Source organism: Amblyomma americanum, chromosome 11 (genome assembly GCF_052857255.1).
Source record: "Amblyomma americanum isolate KBUSLIRL-KWMA chromosome 11, ASM5285725v1, whole genome shotgun sequence".
In the NCBI taxonomy this organism is placed as follows: domain Eukaryota; kingdom Metazoa; phylum Arthropoda; class Arachnida; order Ixodida; family Ixodidae; genus Amblyomma; species Amblyomma americanum.
In genome coordinates, this window is record NC_135507.1 from 56,546,186 (window position 1) to 56,564,471 (window position 18,286).

Here is an 18,286-nt window from a genome sequence, read left to right on the forward strand (position 1 = left end):
AAGGCTCATAGGTGCCATCACCAGGGAACTTAAAAGGGGGTGGCTCTACTGCTGAGAGTGACAATGCATGCTGATGAGTCAGTGGTGTCGAACACTTTACGACGAAACCTGCAACAAACTCCAATGATGTGTTCAAGGAATCCTCAGATGTGCCATTTGCTTGGCATTTTGTGATGTCAGCTGCAGGGAGCAACACAGGCTCTGTCTGCGTCCATTCATCTTTCATGGCTTTTATCTGGAAGCTAGCCTGTACACCTGAGAGAAAAGTGAGGCATTTGCAATTACACTAGGCATGATGGCGCTTAAATTAGTAATGCAAATCTAAGCTAGTTGTCAAGGACTTGAAAAATATACAACAAACAAATAATCTACGCACACGCGCTGCGTCAGTCTATTGCTAAATATCCGAGTTCTCAACCAGAATTAAATTCCTATAAAACGCGAGTATGTCATTCTTGGAACAAAAAGTTACTTATACACTTCAGTTGTATCATGCGTATGTGTGAAAGCAGTGACCAGCCTGCAGTAGTCGTGGTCTGTTCTGGCAATTGTTGGCAGCTGCAAGGAAATGCTAGGGTGAAAATGAAACACTCGTGCATCAACATACAACCTGGACACTCAGAAAATGTTTTCATGTACTTTCTCTGCAATGTTCAGAGTAGGGCCTGATAAGCCAAGCTTAACTGGTGAGGGAACACCAATTTCCACATTTGCACCAAATCCAAGATAAAATGAAGTCTGGTCTGTAGGCATCTAGGTAAAGAGTATATGTTTTAGCATAATTGCTTTTCACACCAGACCGAACACATAACGTTTAAAATCTCACGCTTAAGCTTGAAGTAGATGATATCTGTGGTGCAGAAACCTCAGTAGAATCAGGTTCGTCACGTTCGGTCAGGTGGCCCTGAAATATGCAGTGATGAACTCCTTGAACTCATATATTACCTGTATATTGTCGCGTAGTGGTGAGGGCAGTCGAAGGAGCGATGAAAATGGACAAAAGGTCTTCTATAAGCAAACTGTTTATTGGACTTACTTGTGCCCAAAATGGACTGAATCACACGGCGGCGGCGAAGCGACAAGCGTCCCCGGCGCTCGTCGAACAGAATGCGCGCCGCTGTCGGCCGTGCTCAATTTAAAGCTGATAGCGAACTTTCGAGATAAAGCGTGCAAGGTTACTAGAACATTCGGGAAGAACGTATAATCAGCTCTGCCTGGCTGCGATCAGTCCAGATAATTCTAGTCGCGTCTTGCGTCGCAAACAAAGCGATAAAGTGGTGTGGCGGTAGATTTTAAGAACGAACAAACACCGCATATTCACGGCAATATCATCATTTCACCGGCAGCTTTCATAACCTGTTATCAGGAAAACAAAGCTTGAAATCAGTGGCAGCCTCTGCAAATAGGCAAAGGTCACACCCTGCCACACTACCTGTTGCAAAAAACCACTGTTAACATATGAAGAAAGATGCCTTAGAGAAATGAATTTCTTTTTTATAGCTCTATATCGACTCAAGTGGACTACAGACAGGTTTATGCTTTTATGTCTATGTTCACACTTTGCAGCCGCAACAAGAAACCAAAAGGTTCACATTCTATTCAGTGCTTCGCACATTGATAAAATTTCTTTCGTCTTTTTTGTTTTATTTCTGCCCGTTTCGGTCGCGCGGGTAAGTCGCAGGAAAGAAAAAGGGAGAGCTTGAAAGCGCGTTTCATTTGCTTTCTCTCGTTAACAGACGGTGCGGGGAGAAAAACGGGAAGGCGCGCGTCACAGTGGTGTACCGCTTACGTGGTTTACTGCCCTTCGTTTTTTTTTTTTTTGCTAGCAGATAATGTGGCAGGGCACGGAGAAGGCTACTCTCCCACTAAAGAAAACTTTGTGCGCTTGTGCGAACTTTCACCGACCTCCCCGGTTATTTTTATTTATTTACTTATTTATTTATGCATTTCATACTGGCGGGGAGTTTTTCGGCCGCCAAGGCTTCAAAATTGGTTACAATGCGCTACAAGACATATCGAAGTAAGGCGACGAAAGAACAACCAAATATAGAAACACCAAAAAGACTAATACAGTGGACTATCAACACTTTCCTCGGTTTTTCTTTCCACCCAGCTCATTTTCTATTATCTTCGACACGCCGCGCGGCCGATGGCAGCGTGATAATATTAAAACGGGGGAAGGCTGTAGGCAGCGAGAGAGTGAAAATAATTGCAAATAATAACGCCAGCTTGAGAATTTGGTTTGTTTTACTCCGCACAGCCGCGCTCGAGAGGTCGACGTGCGCACATAACCCCAACAGGCTGATCCCCGTTGGCCGACAGGCGAGAGCGCTGCGAGCGGCTGATGGGCTATTACTCGTGACGATAGCTCCTTGAGAAAGAACAGCGGTAAAAGCATCATAACCTCATTCATGTATTAACTTTGATAGGCTCATGAAACTATAACGTGGTGTCATGGATCTCCCCGGAAAACACTCGTACCGAAAGAATGGACTAGGCGAACGGTGTACCCACACATACGCACATTTAAAACACCCTACGTTACACACACACTAGCACACGAAACTATCAAACTAACACAAAACACAAAGAGTATAAATACACACGACCCGGGAACTCTGCTACTAGCGTCTACTACAAACGTTCTACTGTTAGCGGTCGGCATTCGTGCTCACGGTTGGTTCGGTGCGCATGCGGCGTTGTATGGATCCAGTAGCCGTCGTCGAGGCGGCGTTCGACGGGCTTGGGCTGGCGTCGCTGGTGGAGTCGCTGGCTGCGTCGCACAAGCTCTCGGTCCAAGCGCCCGTGGAGTTGATGCCGGTGTTGTTGGCGAGGAAACGAACTTTACACAATTAAACTGGGGTTAACACGAGCTAAAGCACAGACAAATTTTTTGAAGAGCTGCAAACTATTCGGAATCTTTTCAAAAAGTATATACTCAATCCGCAGGCCTACACATGCCTTGCGTATTGATGTATTCGAGTTGATTAGTATTTGGGACCAAAGGTGATGAAAATTTGTACCGTATAGTAACGTTATGCCGCATATCTCAACTATACTGCCTTTTATTGTCGCAAAAGATCCTGGTCACTATTCACAAAGGGCGTACACTACCCGTTCGACTGCGAATTGAAGCTAGCTGGCAGAGTGAGATGCAACACTGAAGACGACTCAAACGAGCAGAAAATTATCTCTGGCATACAGATGTATTGTCTAAGAGACTTCTAGATGAAAGATACTCCATCCCAAGTGTTATAACTTCGCCTGCATTTCAGCAAGCTTAGTTCAAAACTAATCGTTTATTTCACTCCTAATGAAACTGAACTCCTAGGAATTCACTCATACTTAATTCCAACTTCAATGACTTATTAAACTACTGCCACCTGTTTTTGGGAAGGTCAAAAAATAACCTGAAAAAATTTTTGTTTTACAGAAAAAAGCAATAACGCACGTAATTGGAATCAGTTTCATAGCCTGCATCCGTCCTTTTTTTCTTGAATATATAATTATCTGAACATTATGCACGAATATCTATGTCCAACATTCTCGAACAAAAATTTTGAATACTTGAAACCGTCAAGGTACTAATTTACAGAAATCTTGAAGGTAAGGAAATATTTGAAGGCGCTGTTTAACAAATTTCGAGAAAGTACGACAATATAGACTGCTGTAGTATAGTCTAATAAGGATTTAGAAAAGAAAACTGTAAACAATCAGAACCGCGTTTAGGTAATCGCCGATTTATCCGAACACACTTAATATGGAATGAAAAGTGAATATACGAGGAAGAGAAAGAAATTGAGCCATGATGAGTGTCCATCCAATATTCTAGACCTCTTATTCCTCAGTGAAATTTTCCATGAAGGAACCGCTGAAATTGATGCAGGCATTTCAGACCACAAATTAATTTCTTTTTTATCAACAATCAACGTGAATAGAAGAAAACAACGCGAACGATTTAAGGTTAGGGACTATGCTAAAGCAGATGATACATCAATTATCGATTACTTAGACCTATACCTAAATGTTGTCCATGATGATGTCGAGCTTTCATGGCAAAATTTCAGGGACATAGCCTCTTATTGCATTAACAGATTCATTCCACTGAGAAGTGTCAAGAAACCTCCATCAAACCCGTGGATAAACAGAGATATTATCCAAACTAAGCGAAAACTAAAGCGAATGAAGAAACATAGCAGGCAGAGTTTGTCTTCCAAAAAATTGAAAACTGAATTACTAACAAAAGTGAAAGCAGCCCGAGATAAGTTTTTCAGTCATGATCTTGTTGATTTAATTTCACATGCCCCATAGAAGTTTTGGCGTTTTTTAGGTCAATCTAAACAGGCAATTCATAAAATTAAGGTTAATGATGAAATAATTGAAGACGCTTCCAGTATTGCCGAACACTTCAATGATTATTTTTGGAGTGTGTTTTCTGACGTGGATGAATTTGAACATCATAACAATGATAGGTCTTTTGTACATGACATTGTGATTTCCAGGCAAGGTGTTTTGGATATGCTCTTAAAAATTGATGTCAGGAAATCTGCCGGGCCGGATAATATACCAAATGCTTTTTTACGACGGTATGCGGAACAGATATGCGTTTTTTTAACTGACTTTTTCAAATTATCATTACAATTAGGAGAAATACCATCTGACTGGCGTACCGCAAGAGTTGTTCCAATTCATAAAAAGGGTGACCATCTTACAGTATCGAATTATCGTCCCATTTCTATAACGACCACTTGCAGCAAATTATTAGAGCACATTGTCGCAGGCTTTATTCGTCAGTTTTTGACAGACCATAATGTCCTCTCTCCATTTCAACATGGGTTTCGAAAGGGACTGTCGACAACAACTCAACTTGTGTCAGTTGTTCATGAAATCTCTCAGGTGCTTGACACGTCCGGGCAAGTCGATATGCTCTTTTTTGATTTTAGTAAAGCATTCGATAAGGTTCCCCATGGAAAATTACTCCACAAACTAGAGCGCATTGGTCTTCCTACAAATATTATAACATGGATCCAGGCCTACCTCCGCCATAGACAGCAATTTGTTGAAATAAACAAATGTACTTCCAATATCCGTCAGGTAACTTCTGGTGTACCGCAAGGCAGCGTATTAGGACCACTCTTATTTTTGATCTATATTAATAATATAGTCGACGTAATTCCTGATGATGTCCATGTTAATTTATTTGCGGATGACTGTGTCATTTTTAGAAAAATTGTTTCCAGGAACGACAGCAATTACTTACAGGAATCAGTTAATGCTATCCGTGATTGGTGTGAACTTTGGTGCATGGAAATCAATGTAAACAAAACAGTTTTGCTGCGAGTCACACGGAAAAAAGAACCTAGTGTATTTTCTTATGTACTTAACAACACAATAATATCTGAGGTTGAAAAATACAAGTATTTGGGTCTCACATTCAACAGTAAACTCTCTTGGTCAAACCATATTTCCATTACATGTTCAGCAGCATTGCGCAAATTGTGGTTCTTGAAAAGGAAACTTAGAAATGCACCTGCAAATACTAAAATGTTAGCATACAACACATTTGTCCGTTCCAAACTGGAGTATGCAGCAGTTGTATGGGATCCTCATACTAAAAAGAATATAATGAATTTAGAGCGTGTTCAAAGGAAGGCTATCAGATTCATCTTTAGTAAATATAAAAGAGAGGATTCTCCGTCTTTAATAATGTTTGCAAATAAAATCAGTACGCTGGAAAACAGGCGGAAGATAAGTCGTCTCCAATTTTTACATAACATTATAAATGGAAAAAGCGCACTTCAGCAACCTCATTACGTAAAACCTCTAAGTTCACGCCAGACAAGACACAGGCATAACCTTTCACTTACGCCAATATTTTCTAAAACAAAATCCCATATGAATAGTTTCTTTCCGCGTACTATACATGAATGGAATTCTATACCTGTCGATGTATTGCAGTCACAAAACTTTGCAGAAGAGCTGGAAAAACATCTTTCTTCCATAAACTAACTGACACAAAACCAGTGTTCACAATCTGATATGTTTTCCTAACTCCTTCACTTTGTGATGCCTTTTTTTCCCCCAGAAACAGTTCTGTTGTTCTGAGTAAAAATTGCCCGCCTGTTTGTTATTTCACATGTGCCACTCTTCATGTTTTGTTCGTTATTGTGCTGGTGCCAGAGCGTATTCATTGAGTAACACTGCTACACCCAGCATTATTTTTCGTTAGTGTTTATTGTTGTTTTGCATTGTCACACTTTTTACTGTATTGCCCCTCCTGCTAGGGCCAGTTTATTGGCCTGCAGTATCAATAAATAAATAAATAAATAAACTCAAGTTTGGTTTAATCCTTGGTGGTTTATAGCATACACCTACATACATTTTGCATGCCAGTCTCACGTGCGCTCCATAAGCAAATTGAATTCATTGCTTCCTACCACATTCATTGTAATTAGCTTCCGACGCCGCATACACTGAGAAAGATCGTATATAGGATTCAGTTGGAGAAGAACCTCAAATTGAGCCATGATGAGTGTCCATCCACCAATTATCGCGTGCTTAAATCCATTACACCATGAACCACCATCTGCAGTACGCTTTCATTGAGAATGCACGACAAGTGATAACTGTGCAAATCGTGGGTTTAACAAATTTATACCTGCAATATCTACACTGTACCTGTTTTCGTTTCTGAAACTTGAATGTGACATCACTGACCTCAGCCTATGGAACTCGCCTGCTTTAAAAAAATATTTACGGGCCGATCTGCTGCAGTAAATACGTTATGTAGCGAAATTAGTGTTTTGCTTAGGCATCCGTCGGTAATAAAAATTCGAAGGCATCGACGCTACATGCTATCTTAGAAAGGTGATATACGCATATGATTCAATAAGATTCCAAGGTTTCTACCGATTAGAGTGAACAACCACCTATATTCTTGCGTGCCTACTTCTTGAGCTTGTTTACTTTAGCTGGAACCATCACCTGCGGTTATCCACTAATCTGTAGGCGCTACAAGTGATTACCGCGAGAACAAAATCGAGAACTGAACCCTCTGCATATGCCTGATTTCTGATGTAAATGCCGCCCTGCCAACTCGTTATAGTTTCTTATGGACAGCAGCCTGCACAGGCGCTCTGCATGGAGCATCGACATGGAGAGCCTGTACTATTCACGGTCACATGATTGACTTCTGAGGCGTGTGCAAGACTGCATCAGGGTGAACAGTTAACATGCTTGTACAGACGATTGAGTGATTTCGGTTGCCAGCTTCATGGGGCTGTTGTCCTTTAGTGCAAATCCGCATTTGTCAGTTGGCATCGCGGTATTTACATTCAGGTCGCACATCTGCTCAGCAACACTTTTTGTCTAAAGTCCATAAGGCATAGATCCCTCTTATGAAGACATTGGCATAGTAGCATTTCGTTATGTTCAGGACTACCTAATTTTTCTGGACATGGAGGGTCAGATATGTTGACACAAGATGTTTTAGAAATCTTTAAGGCGTGCGGTCAATGATTGTCTTTTACATCAGAATTGTCTAAGCAGAACCGCTAGCAGTTCTTGATTCATACCTGAGTTTTGTGGACGACCATGTTTGTCGGGGCTACGGGCCAAGATCGGGGAAGGCTCTTTTTAGCTACGAGTCGGACAACTCGTGGGCTGGGGAAGGATGATGAAGAGAAGTACTTGTCGCTGGCTATGGTCACTAAAGATGGAAACACTTGATGGGTGTGCAATCGCGTGCATGACATCAGCTTTACATAAGTCATGCCATCATTATGCTGAGGACGCATTGTAGCAGACTTCCAAGCTAATGGCAGCTAGGTTTCCACTAAGCAGAACCGCTAGCAGTTCTTGATTCAGACCTGAGCTTTGTGGACGACCATGTTTGTCGGGGCTACGGCCCAAGATCGGGGAAGGCTCTTTTTAGCTACGAGTCGGACAACTCGTGGGCTGGGGAAGGATGATGAAGAGGGGTACTTGTCGCTGGCTATGGTCACTAAAGATGGAAACCCTTGATGGTTGTGCAATCGCGTGCATGAAATCAGCTTTACATAAGTCATGCCATCACTGTGCTGAGTCCGCATTGTTGCAGGCTTCCAAGCTAATGGCAGCTGGGTTTCCACTTGCCCATCTCACCAACCAGTCAGAGCGTGTTTTCACTCGCTCGAGGGTAAGGAACACATACTGGGATGATACTGATATACTTTACCTCTACAGTACTTCACACAGTCTCGAGAAAGTCGCGGCAAAGCATAATGTGGCTGTTGTGTTAACAGCGAAATGCAAGAAAGGAGGCCTTTGAGCCACCAATAAAGCAAGGCTTAATAAAACTATGGGTAATCATCCACAATAGAAGTTGTCTCGTAAAAAAGGTTCACCACTTGCAAAAGCAATGGACTTTATTGCGTTACACTGCCTTAGGGCTGCAACTATTATGGGCCGACCTGCAGATATCTGAATTTGCACCTGGCTGAGCACTTTCACTCTTTTGGAGGGAAGGCAAACTCTAATCTGGCACTGCACGCTCAGTCTTGTGAATGCAAACCTGAGGATGACCTGTCTCTTAGCATGCCTAATTTCCACGGCACATCAGTGGTTTACGGAAGGGAGGAATCTGTCGATAGATAATTGAGGCTTCCTACAATGCTAAGGCTTAGGACACGTGCGGTTAAGCCGTGGATAAACCTTCACCCTAAGGAATTTGCTTTTTTAGATGATTCATTAGTATGCCAGTGACTTTTGATTGCATTTCTCCATTTCACTGCTTTTGGGTATTGTACGCACGTACCTCTTCGCGGGTCTTCTTTTCCGGCTTTCCTTCACTGAATTTTTTTTAAGCCTCCTCTTGAGCTCGTCTTGTCGTGTGTTGTCTTCTGGCTGGTTTTAAGGTGAGTCAGTACCAACTCGCCCAGTCAAAAGCCTTGTTCAGTATTACAACATTTTAAATGAAGTGAAAATTTTACTAGGCTATGTTGCCAGGGATCATGTCCGCAGCAGTTGTGGGCAGCTCGGAAGAGATAGCGTCATAGGAGTGGTTGTGATTGGAAGAAGATGATGTGAGGATGCTGCGAGAAAACAATTTCATACTCTGATAATTATTACTGTCAAAAATGTCCAAAAAGTGGCCGGGCCGGAGCAAAAGTTCTGCGAAGTTTGAAAACGCTGTAAGTAGGCGGAGCTACAGCAAAGAGCCAAATTTGACAAACTGGAAGTCTGGACAAAGCCAAAGCTTGCACCAAGTTTGAAAACTCGAAATGGGCAATCTCGTGACCAGTGATAAGTGACTGATACGTAACCAGAGGATAGAAAAACGAATGATAAATTAGAGGAAATTAGGTAATTAAGGAGAAGAAAAAGGCAATGAACGGGTACTTAGACTCGACGGTTATTTAGTGAGTGGAACGATGCATGGCGGAAAATTTGAAAACTCGAAATGGTTGCTGGGATGAAATGAGGGTAAAATAAGAGCTAATCGATAACCAATCAAGTGAACACGAAAACAATCATGGCGCCAAATTTCAAAGGTGACCAGTGTAGAGGAGGCGTCAACGCTTCCACATTCTTTTTGTGCGGTGATCTCTATTTTTTCTTTTCTCAGCAGAAACAAAGACCACTTTTCTTGGCTCATGGGCGATGTACCTAGGACCCTGCAGCCAGGAAAACGCTGGAGAGCGTGCCTCAGCAAGATCGAAAAAAGCACAAAACAGTAACTAGAAATGAATAATTTTCATTGCAATTATAGTGGTTTTTTGCATGAAATAATCTGGAATGCACAATGCTTGTATTATTTGACAGGCGACCATTAACAAGCTGTGCATTTTTTGTGCATTTCCTAGTCAAGAATACACAAATCCTCTGTTAATTGACAGTTGACACAGTAACGACTGCGACACAGTGTACGAGCACTACCCATGACACACTACAGAAGACAAGGCAAACTACAGAATACAAGAGATTCCACAGAAATCAAGACAGACTACACAAGACAGGACAGACTACAGAAGACAGACTATAAAAGACAAGACTACAGGCTACAGAAATTTTCTGTCTTAGAATCCTGTACTGTCTGTTGACGAGGTACATATGCCAAGTTCCTCTTCACTGCTGTTAGGCTTTGAAGAGAATAGAGCATGCGTCCTTAGCAGCATGCTCTATTCTCTTCATATGAAACTTCCTTATCGGCTACCCTTGTGTCTTATTTATTAACTTCGATAGCTCTGCTTGTTCTATTCTGTCTAGGGTAGGACGCCGTCATGCTTTAGTGTTTCTTAACCAGATGTTTTTGTCTCCTGAAATAGCCTGCTAACATCCGGTCGATCCAACCTATCGCCTACTTGTATGGCGCGCTCCTTGTAGATAACAGTGAGAACTTCATTGCTTGTATGAACATGGATATCACCTTCCTCAGTTAAAGCCGAATGTCTGTTCTGCAGCGAAATCTTGAACTCCTCTACTCTCGCTTCTGCCGCTAACTCTTTAATGGATTTCCACTTCACTAGTTTCTTCTATTCCGTCTTCAAAGATTGGCTTATTTGAGGCATTCACCATTCTGTGGTCGCTACAACGCACCTTTCCAACGACCTCCTTATCCTTTGCCATAGCATGGTGAGCGGATATTATGAAGTCTAATTTGTAGCCTCGACATTAGGGCTCTTCCAGGCCCACTTCCTGTTCTCTTGTCTGCGGAAGAAGTTATTCATATTTAAGCGGGAAGACGGCGACGAGAGTGAGCGACTGAACGGGTGGACGAAGACGACAACGAAGTTCTGTGAATTGTGTGCCGCTCGTAGCTGTTACTTCGCTGGTGTACATTGCTGTAAATATATTCTTTCCCGCAACATATTCGGTGGAGGTGCGCCTTTCCCCTACGTCTACCAACGACGGAGCTCCGCAGCGGCCGACAGCTGCCTGCACTCATCATGACCCAGGACGCCTGCCAGCAAACATCACTATTGGCCATGCCATCACTCGTTGTTTCTGCTCCTCGTAACCCTGGGACATTTTCTGACACCGACAAAGTTGACGTGGACGACCTGATCCAGACGCATGAACGCGTGAGTATATACAACCGCAGGGATCCAACCCTTATGCTCCCTAATGTCATTTTCTACCTAAAAGACACCGCCTTAGTCTGGTACGAGACTCACGAAGATGACTTGACCAGCTGGGATATCTGCAAGCAGAACCTTCGCGACCTGTTTGGACGAACGCTCGGCCGAACACTCGCCGCTAAGAGGGACCTTGCATCCTGAGCTCAAGCTTCTACGGAATCCTATGTTTCGTGCATTCAGGACGTGTTGGCCCTCTGCAACTAAGTTGATAATAACATGCCCGAATCTGACAAAGTGGGTCACGTGTTGAAGGGGATCGCCGAAGATGCCTTCAGCCTGCTCGTCTACAAGAATTGCACTACAGTCGACGACATTATTAAGGAATGTCGCCGCTTCGAGGAAGCTAAAAGCAGGCGTTGGCGGCTGAAGAATGGAGTGTGTCGTTGCATAAGTCCTAAGTGCATGCGTGGAGTGCGATAGACTGGTCTTAAAGCTGCGCGCTTCACGGCGCTGCTGCACCAGCTCATCAATGGTATTGAGCTGCGCATTCTCTTGTAAAGCTATGACCAGTGTGATACATGGAAGGCACATAATGGTTCTCATAGCCTCTCGCCAGTTCTTCCCCCATGGAAGTTTGTACAGCTCAGCGACAACAAGCCAAAAGACAATCGCCAGCCAACATCTGCTCATTCGGCATCACTGCTCTGCCAGAAATTTGAGGAACAAGATGCTTGCCTGCCTGAAGGATCCATTGTTGTCTGCGTAGACGCAAGCATGCAAGATTACAAAACAAAAACAGCTAACTACTGCCCGTGCAGACCTGCCCTGAACCAAACCTCTTGGTTTCAGCTTACGGAAACCCCTTCGTTCTTTTGTGCTGAGCTCGTTGCAGTTCAAGAAGCACTCTGCTCTGTGGCCGAATTAACTATGCTCCCTTCGGCCCATGTTGTCATCGGCACTGACGCCTTTCAAGTTGTCCGGTTGCTACGACGTGTTAGCCGCTATCCAACGATGTTAGGACATCCACCGGCTCGCGGCATGCATCCCGCAGCTAGTACGCATTGAGTGGATCCCACGGGATCTGCTGACCTATCAAAGGCAGGCAGATTTAGCGACCCGCCTTGCAATTCCAAACTCATCACCACCTCGGCTCCTTCATTTGGACAATTTTACCCTCCTTTCATCAAGAAAGGAACTCCTCCGGCGCCGCACACGTGCTCGCATCCCTCCGTATGCGGTAACCCTCCCCGCGGTGTTACCCGTGCAGAGGAGGTTGCGCTTAGGAGGATCCGGGTCGGGGTTGCCCTCACACCAGCCATCACTCGGAAGTGGCCTCAGTACCGAGAACTGTTTCCTCGGCCAGGGTGTCCGGCACGTAAACACGAGGAAATTGAGGCCGACATTCATCACTTACTGTGGGACTGCCCAGCTCTCAAGCCTACAAGCACCCGGCACCTAATGGTAGCAGGTCTTTCGCCAAGCAACCCTTCTTCATACATTGCCTGGACGCAGGGACCATACCATCGTTCTCTACTGCACTTCATGAAATCAGCTAACCTTTTTCTATTCATTTAGATCCTTCGTCACACCTTCACCCATCATTGATGACGTGGGGCAATCAATTTCGCTTCCAAGAAAAAAGCAGGCGTATTAGCCAGCCGTACACACGCCTCCCCAACACGGCTGCCACATCCTCATGGGAAGACCTGCTGCCCCGGCAAACTCCTGCGCCTCCAGAAAATGTGACCCGCATCATTCGACGCGAACCCGAAGCCATGTCCCCTGCCTCCCTGCACCTACGTGATGGTGACAACCACTTGTCCACCATCTCTATGGTACCAGCCGTCGTCCGTCAAGAGCTTGCAAATCTTGGTCACCAACCCGTAAGCCCCGTACGTCCTTCAACCCCACCCGACATCACTGCGATTGCTCCTGACCGACCTTCCTACTTCGCTCCACGTCGACCTAACCCTAACGACTGGCTGACACCCGACGACAGGCTTATTTGTTTCCTCTGCCACCGTATTGGCCACATCTCCCGTCACTGTCGCAATTATTGGTCCCGTCGTAGCGCATACAATCCTCTCAGATGTCACCGCAACGAGGAACAGCCCAGCCAGTTCACGCCCACTCCAGCCCGGCAGACAGCTACAGTCAACGGCCAGTTTTCCCGCCCTAGCCGATTCCCGTCCCCCCTGCGTCGGCAGTCTCGTTCGCCCCTCATCCCCAGGATTCTGGACCACGCGCCTCGAAAAACCGGTCGCGCCATCTCGCGACAGCCGGCGGCGCGGCGGCGCGTAACTCAATGGCGACGAAAAATAAAAATTGATATTTCGTCGCGCATAACAGTTAGAAATTAGCTCTCTCGCCTAGATGTTAAATGCATCTTAAAGTTTCATTTAGTCGAGTTTCATCGATGTAGCTTACATATTGCGTCTGCCATGAGCAATGATCTATGACAGCATGGAGCCTATGGCAAGGTCCTGAAAAATACCCCACTTGACTTCAATTTATCGCTCACTACAGCCCTATTTTAAAACATATCGACAAGCTCTAGCAGGTTCACGTAGGGTAATGTCCTACCTTTAAGGAAGTATAAGGTATTTTACATTTCAATGGCGTAAAAGTCTTCCTGCGCTATTTCACTATTGATCATGCATCATCAGCTTTTTCATGAAACGTGTGGCGCCCTCTCTCGGTGCGTTGGAAAGGCACACGTCCCTGCTCGCGGCCGGGCTCGAGTAGCGGAGGCGCTCGATTCCGGCCGTGCCCTGCTACAGTGTCCCTGCTTTGGTAGGTTGCTTTGGGAGGCTGAGCCTGCCGTACGAATGCGCAGTTTTATCAAAAGTGCCCCCATCGGAGGGAGGCTATGGCCATGGGCTGCTACATAAAATGCTACAAGAAAGCGTATGCCTTCTATGAGGTATATAGAGGAAATTATAAGAAGACTGTTTTGCTTGACAGGTACATTTTTCATTAAGCGCGTACAGTGACCACACCGGCATAGGTGATAGTGGAATTGCGTACGCAATAACAGTGCAAAGCAATGAAGCTTCTAGGTACTTTCGTTCAAGCAGTGAAATTTGTAATTCCCGGACGCTCATACTTAGAGCTCACTCACCGATACTTGTATATGGTTCTTGCACTGTGCATTCAAAATTGTAAAATCGTGTCTTAATGTCTACATTTCAACACTCATGTTATTAGCCTCAATAGCAGAAAGCTCTTCCAATCTTTTGTCGATGTGGTGCAAGTGCAGCAAGGATGCGTTGAAGTGAATGTTGCATGTGTTGCACATAAGAGGCGGCAAACCTGATGCTGCGTTTTATGCCAGTAGGTTATTTGTCCAATGTAACAATTAGTAGTGTGGTAGCTCACATTTTTGTCTAGGTTGGTAAAGTGCTTCTCACGATTCGATCGTTCGCCGTCGAGAAGGGGTTTACCATTGCTGTAATCGATGCTAGTTTCGGCAATTCTGTCAAAGATGTACGTGAAGGATGAACCGCTAACGAAGACTTCATAGAGTGGCATGCTGGGAACTATTCTGAAGAGTGTGCCATCAGTTCGGCAAGCCAGTAACTACGCCGTTACCCAGAGCAGCAATCAAGAGTCAAACTCTAGTAAAATGTTCTTGATTATAATTTAAATCTGCTAAGAAATGAACAGAAGTTATTGTCGGATAACACGATGTTTAAAAGATTACTGGTTTTCTCAAGTACGGTGACTCGGCGCTCCACCCAACCCGTTTGTGCAATGCGCCGCTAGCGCGATTCATTAGCGACAGGACGCTACATGCTCGCGGCCCTGAATATGCAGTGAATTTACCGTGTTGCGAATATGTGCAACAATACCCATAAGCACTTTCGCACGAGTGGCGCGAACATATTTTTTTTTGCATAAGTTCCAACCTACCCTCGTTTTTTTTTTCTGCCGCTCTCCTATCTACTTTTCGCTGTCCTCTCTCTTTGCTTTTAATTCCACCGGTTGCAGTTCCAGTGCTTGAGGGATTAGATAGCAATCACTGGGCCGGCAACAATTTAAGCTTCCTTTTTGTATTCTCGTCAGTTGTTGTTGCCTCTGAAGCTGTTGGCAAACAACTACTTCTTGGATGTATGACTCCCGGGGAGTTAGCGCGGCTTTTTAAGCGCACAAACCGCGGGAGTCAGAAGAGGGAGCCGTTTCCACGGAACGATCCAGCGACTTTTAAATGTGCCATGCATCTCCATGTTCCTGGTGCTGGCTCCCTTCCCCTGTCGAGCGGACGGAGAGAATTTCAAGCCGTGGAGAGAAGGGGTTGGGGGGCGATGAAAAAACAACTTAAACCGCGAAGAAAAGTTCGGGGAACCTGAAATAGCTTCAAGCCATGAAGAAAAGAGCCACCGAGAGCCCGGCGATCATTCCATTGTTATAAACCGGACCCCCCTTCCAACGCGTACACGAGCGCCCGCGCGCTGATGCCGACATCTAGCACGGACGCCTCACCTAGGCTTGCTGGCGTCTCCTGCAGTGCGCATGCGCAGACCGGTTTCGGCTTACGCTAAGAGCGCGGACGCTGAGCGCGTACGCCCAGGAAGGGCCATTCGAGTTGGCGCCTCTAGGCCTTTTTTGGGGTGGGATGACTGTCTTTGAAGTGGCACAGGAGGCCTCCGATAATGATGTCCGGCTTGTGTGTAGTTTGCATCCCTTCCTTTCTGAGAACACTGGCCAAGGTTTCGCAGACACCCTTTACTAACTAACTGCATACGCGTTTTTGCCACCAGCGTGTCCTTAGCATAAGCATATCGAGTTGTTTTCGTTGCATCCTTCTCAGTTTTAGATGATACATCGAGTGAAGAATCTTGGATATCCATTGCCTAGAAATGTTTTCTTTTGATGATGAGTTTTAATGGCGCACTGGCAACCTCGCACCAAGCGCAATGGGTTGATGTGTTTTCTTCAACACAATGTTAGGTGGAAGACCATTTTCCGAGCAATTCAACTCAAGAAAACCAAGCGCCAGGCTTCGAGAAAACTTCTACCCATTGGAAATCAGTGGGTACACGGCGACACTGCAGAACGAATCACACACCGTCCTCGAGCCGCATGCTCAAAGCGATGTGTCATTGCTGTTGTCGCTGATTTTAAAACAAATATGCAAGAATTGGGAATCGTCTTAACCAAAACTTGCTTGAATTCCACCCTACCCTTAGGGCACAATTTTCAGCACTGTTCCTCCCAAAAAGGCTACGGGAACAAGACGCACAACACGCAGCATCAAACGAATGAAGAACGTGGAGAGGCGGTAACGGAAAGGGCCAAGGATGATTTGAGCAGGTGCATAGGCACGGAGAAATTCTTTTTCAAGAGCTACACGGGCAGCCGGTAGCAGGGTGGTAAGAGGGAGGAAGAAAAGGACAGTGGGGAGGGGTCTCCTGCTGTGCCTTTGCCTGCCTTTCTTGTTTTTTCTCCTTTTACTTTTCCTCGAATCGTGGAGCGCAGTCCATGGTTGCTTTTTGGATGCGCTATGTTTCTGTTCCCTAAGGTGCGAAGCACGAGCTGCACGACATAGTCGGCGCCTCTGCGAAAACGGCCCGGAAAGGTCATGGACGCACTCTTGCCTCCAGGCGGTCACAAAAAAAAACTTACAACCGCTAATGTGTCAGTCCTGGCAAATGATTTCTCCACACGCAGGCAAAAATCTCCCAAAAAAGACATCAGAATTTCTGCAGAAGATTCTTTACTGCCTTGAGCCAAACTAAGGAATTCCACCAGCCTTGTTAAAAACACAGCGCATGGCACAGGTAGACAGTGCCACCAAAACCAATTTCGGACGAGTTAGCGTGGTTACGCCAGTTGCAACTAGGAGTGCTAGCACTTCGGTTTTCAGTGCTGTTTCAGTGTTCGGTTCCGTCGCGCATAGATGCAGCTGATGAAGACGACGATATCCAAAATACAGCGCAAGAGACTGGTATTTTATGACACAGAATGTTCGGCTGCGGCGGTGTGGCAGTCGACGGCGGCAAAAAAGCGCTCCGCTGCCGCCGACGCCGGCGAATCGCCCGGAAAAACGCTCCATGCGGGCCACGCTTAACGCAGTAACCAGCAAAACGTATGCGTTCTCGCCGCCTCGGGTTCGAAACTCACTCGCGGCCGTAAAACATTTTCGATTATTTTATTTCAGGTCAAGTAAATTTCAGACATACAAAGAGGCCAAGTCGAAATCCAAAATTGAAGCCTCAGTGCTGCAATGAAAAATGCGACCCCGTTAGCCCGCTGTTCTACCAGCTCGTGGAGGCAACGGTTGGTACCAATGCGGCCACTCGATGCAACCGCATAACCGAGTGGCCGTGGCTCTCATCTGCTCACTCACTGAAAAAGGCAGCGCGTTGGAAATGTTTTCCTTAAGCCCCAACTCGATGGGCACATTATTCCGGAGCCCTCCACTACGGCACCTCTTTCTTCCTTTCTTCTTTCACTTCCTCCTTTACCCCTTCCCTTAAGGCGCGGTTCAGGTGTCCGCCGATATGCGAGACAGATACTGCGCCATTTCCTTTCCCGAAACACCAACCAACCAACTCCTTTTAAAAGACAGCTGGTTCACATGATCTTTGCCTCGCGTCACTGCACCCTAGGCCAACCAAACACAAAGAACTATTGACAGGTTACTCTTGACGTGCAGCATTCATTTTCTCAGAAGTGAATGGACAACTTGCAGAATTGCTGGCTTAAAGGACGGTTTCTTCCAACAACCCACGTTAGCAAACCGCGTTTTCACTTCCTGCTCTGCTGACTAACGGGGTTAGAATGAGGAGAGATGAGTCAGTCGTCCTCCACTGTATTCTGTTTCGAAAAGGTGAGGGGGGCTGCCTCCTATCCTGCGGGAACATGAAGCCCCGACGGTCGCCACCAGCTGTAAAAAAGAAGTTGTCGAAAGGTTACAATGATGTTTTCGATCGTTTCAGCGACGGTGGGGGCGCAAAGCGGGCTCTTCCTGAAGCGGCGAGCCGGTGATCACTCTGCGCGGCCCGTGCACTCGCAGTGGTTTGGAGCCTAAGATACGCGTCAAAAATGAGCATATTCTGTTATTCTACAATTTGCGAACAGTCCAAATAGCAAACATGTTGTTTCTGCCAACATGTAATGTGTTCAAAAAGCAGTGATTAAGTTCATTCTGCAGGTTGGTAACGAGTTTCAGCCTAATGACCCGTCTGTTAATCAGCAACATACTCGTTGCTGATTAACACCATGTC